The sequence below is a fragment of the Saccoglossus kowalevskii genome, chromosome 15 (assembly GCF_978046115.1).
Source record: "Saccoglossus kowalevskii chromosome 15, keSacKowa6.1, whole genome shotgun sequence".
NCBI lineage: Eukaryota > Metazoa > Hemichordata > Enteropneusta > Harrimaniidae > Saccoglossus > Saccoglossus kowalevskii.
In genome coordinates, this window is record NC_140655.1 from 31826636 (window position 1) to 31830871 (window position 4236).

Consider the following 4236-nt stretch of genomic DNA (forward strand, 5'->3'; position numbering starts at 1 on the left):
GTCAGCTGATAACAAGCACGTGACTGACACAGATTGTAAACAACCTGGCAAAAGTTCGTTGACTTCAAGTTGTGTCTCGTTGACTTGCTATTTCATATGGACCCACTTAATAGTTTGTAAAGCAAGAATTTAAAAAAAAGGTTGAATATGTCCGAGAGAATATTTATATTACTTTCGCCGAATTGCGAAAATTATTATTCCTTTGCAAGATATCCATAAATGTAAGCGTGTTGAGTTGACTGCCTGGTGTCCGCCGAACTTGGCCAGATTCCGAGTGTTGTTTATTTCAGTGACGGAGCTGTCATTTTCAAACAAAGTACAAAGTGTTGTTGGTTTAGTACAGATTACCCGAGTCATATCACGGTAAAAAATTAAATACTGAACTGTGTTGGTGATTTCAGTGACGCAGCAGTACTGTGTCATATCGCGGGGATACACGGGGACAAGGGTTGTTTAAAACACAGTCCCTCTAACCTCTGTGATTGAAATAAACGATTGTACGACTGCCAATAGTCATATCACGGTAAAAAAAAACTACTGTATTAAGATACACGGGCGGCCAGGGTTGTTGATTTCAGTGGCGCAGTATTATTCGTGTTGTTTTCCTGACGGTCGCCGATGCGATTTATGTATTTCCGATGTACTATAACTATAATAATATTTATTAGACGCATAAAATCCTTAGGAAAGGATACAAAGGGTCATACAAAAAGAAGTTAAAAAAATATAATCTAAAAAAAAACTATTCTAAAAATATAAAACAAATCAAAAACAAATATGAACAAGTAACCTGTAGAATACTGTGTGGGTAATATTTTTTATATTGATTTTTGTTGCATTTGCAGCAAATAGTTACCAAACAATGAGAAATCTATAGGATTGAATATACCCCACAGCTGGCTTCACATGCATTGTTCATAGTTCATATGGTGCTTACACCAGGATTTAATTACAGCACCTAGGCGGTATGTGGTTACAGCTTAATGTTCGAGTAATCGCAAGAAATTGACATGACAATAGAAATTCATTAAAGACTGCCACTCCCATGCAATTAACAGCGAGTGAAATTCCTGGGATTGAAACATATATTTTGAAGTCACTGATGTAGGCAACGAATAACTGCAAGTTGACATAAAGACGAGGTAGTTTATTTAATCAGTGGTAAACTAGAGGCTGAAATTATAATTAATTTGTTTATTTCAATTTCTCCTGACGTCAAATAGAATACACTGGTGAAACACGGTAGTAACTGTGGGTGAAAGGATGTTTTGGGGTGTAGTTTACATTGTATATGGAGTGGTAGGGTCGGGTGTAATGTGTTCATTTCCAACTATTATGAAGTCACGTAGAATTTCACTTAATTTATTTTTGCTGACATGTTTTCAAGCATTACATGTGAATCTAATTTTCACTGCGCTGTGTCTCTATATAGTATGAGGGAAATGGCATATTCACTGGAATTTATTTCAGGGGAAAAATGTTTTCAGTGATAATGAAGTATTATGACAGATACCCTCCCCGTGGCTTTCATTGCGTATGGAAGTTATTTTCACGAGTGATGCGGTGTATCCTGCTGCCGTACTTTCACGAGCGAAGCCACGGGGAGGGTGTGGGGTTCTGTTATTATACACATGTCCCATATTTGATTATTTCATATTAAAAAAAGAACGTGCAACAAACCGGGATAGAAATTTAGATCGGGGAACCCAATTGCCCATTAATATGCTCCAAGACAGTGCTGCGACCTAGCAACGCTTGTCAGTGTAGAACGCGTGTCGCTGTACGTGTGAAAATAAAATAATCAGACGTCTAATTTAAGTCATTGTCCGAATAAATAACTCGTGGATGTTTAAGCGCGGTGGTCGTAGCACAACGCGTGTTCGAATTTCATGTAAATAAACAATGCATTTTACACGCGTTGTATACGTCGCTGTGAGTCCCATATCGAACAGTACGCGACACGACGACTGTCGCCCTTTAGTTGGGACCACGACAGAACCAGAACTTAAACTGGGCGACTACGATACACGGTTGATGTTGAAGTTAAAAGTTCCTCCACAGATCTGTGCATTGGCAAACATGCCGTGCAACTGCGGTACTCCACTGACGGAATGACTTTCGTTGAAATCGGTCGTCGCTGACTCGTGAGCTGCACACTACAACCTCGTTTGTGATGTTGCTTGCTTGTCGTGGATAGACTGAGTCTTGGTTACCGGTTAAATTTTGCTAATTTGGCGTTGGTAATCTTTATTTGAAACTAAGTAACGCCGCAACGTCGCCAGCAGAAACCTCATGGTATATCGATGTTGATGGTTGCGGCTCCATATTAATCGGAGATTTTACTGCGGGTCCAGGCAGCGGGTGGATCTTCCGAGAGCCCTTCAAGATTTATAAAACTCAGATTCCAGGTGGTCAACAAACATTAAGTTCTCCCAATCCTAGTATTCTATGTGATGTACATCTAACATGCCAAAACATGCTGGTGAACGATTTGAACCTGACAAAAATACTTGAAATAGATACCAGGAAGGGGAGGGGGGTAAAAGAAAAGTTATATAACATTTTATTATTCAATAATTTATTAAAATACACAAGTTTGTCCAACTCCCTGTGATACAACACCTCAGACATAGCTCATTGTACTCGGCTGGAGTGTGGGCAAAAAGTTACTATTTGAATTTTTGATATCTTTTTTCATTAATGAGAAAGTTGACCCCGAAGTTAGAGTAACTGTTCAGCAGGAATGGCTTTTTAACTCTTCTGTGATTTTTTTTTTGGCTTGGCTGATTTTGTCACGGTTCATACTTGACAGGCAGGTCGTACCATCACTAATTGGAAAAACAATCCTGACCCACCGCTACCATGGCAACAGCCAAAGTCTTGTAATAGCAGTGCCCAAATGATCATGCCTTTTATTTTGGCTACGTTGCGCACTGCACTTTACGTTGATAGTTTGGCTAATATGCAGCACCTCACTTTACAGACTGTACAGGACATGATCATGAAATTACAGTGTGACCTAGAAGAAAAGATCTCATCGGTTACAACCAATTACGAAACAGCCATTGAAAATTTAAAAACTGAACACAAGATGGAACTACAACAAGTACGCGACGAATTACAAGAAGTAACAGTCAAATACAAGGCTTGTTTGAAAAACGTAGATGATTGCTCAAACCAGGATACTGCCGTTACATCAATGTCTAATCCTGAACATCATTCTCACCCTCAACTGAAAACCACCCTGGATGTTGAAGCCGACTGTTTTGAACCACGTGGTTCTGAACCTCTTCAAACGAAAGCTGAAACAAATGACGAAAGTCCCCAACCAGAAAAATGTCTTGATGGAACTAACTGTAAATCCCAGCAGGGGAGTGACATTCATCATGAAACTATAAACGCAAACAAACTAATTGTAGGCGATTCTATTACACGTCATGTCAAAGCTAGTAAAATGTTCCCGCGTACCTCTGTTGACCATCGTAAAATATATACCATTGCACAGGCCATTGACGCAGCTAAAGTTTTCATATCATCGTCAGTGGACACTGTTGTATATCACATAGGAACCAATGATTTAATGAGTGGGAAATCGCCCGCTGAATGCATTGACCAAATGGTTGAACTAGTAGACACTACGACTAACAATATGCCAAATGCAAATATAGTAATCTCTGATGTATTGAAGCGTCATAATAACAAGAACGTGAATGATAATGTGCAAGAATTTAACCTACTTTTATTCAACAAGATGAAATTACGCAAGAAAGTGACAATCGTAAAACATAATGAATTGTCGGCAAATTCCGAATTGTTTGATGATGATGGTACACACTTAAACATCAGAGGCACCGCTCAGCTGGTCTATGACATCAAAAATAAAATCAGACAAAGATTGATACCAAATGAAAACAGAAGTGCAGGCAAGTATCAGTTCAGAGAGCAGTACAGAAACGGCCGCAGTGTGAACCAAAATAATCATCGTCGAACAGGAGGATATTCGTCCAAAACTGTTTACCAAACAGAGTGCCCTCAACAGCTCAGGAAGACGCTTACTTTGAACGCCGAGAAATCGCATAACGATGAGAACGCTATGTTTTCCAAATTCATGAAATTCATAAACCTTATGAACTCATTTTAAATAACTGTTATCATGGAGCCCATGGCTGGGGCAGAAGTACGATGGACGTACATTCTTTTAGATAAATAAGGTATTTTCTTTTTTGTTGTTGTTGC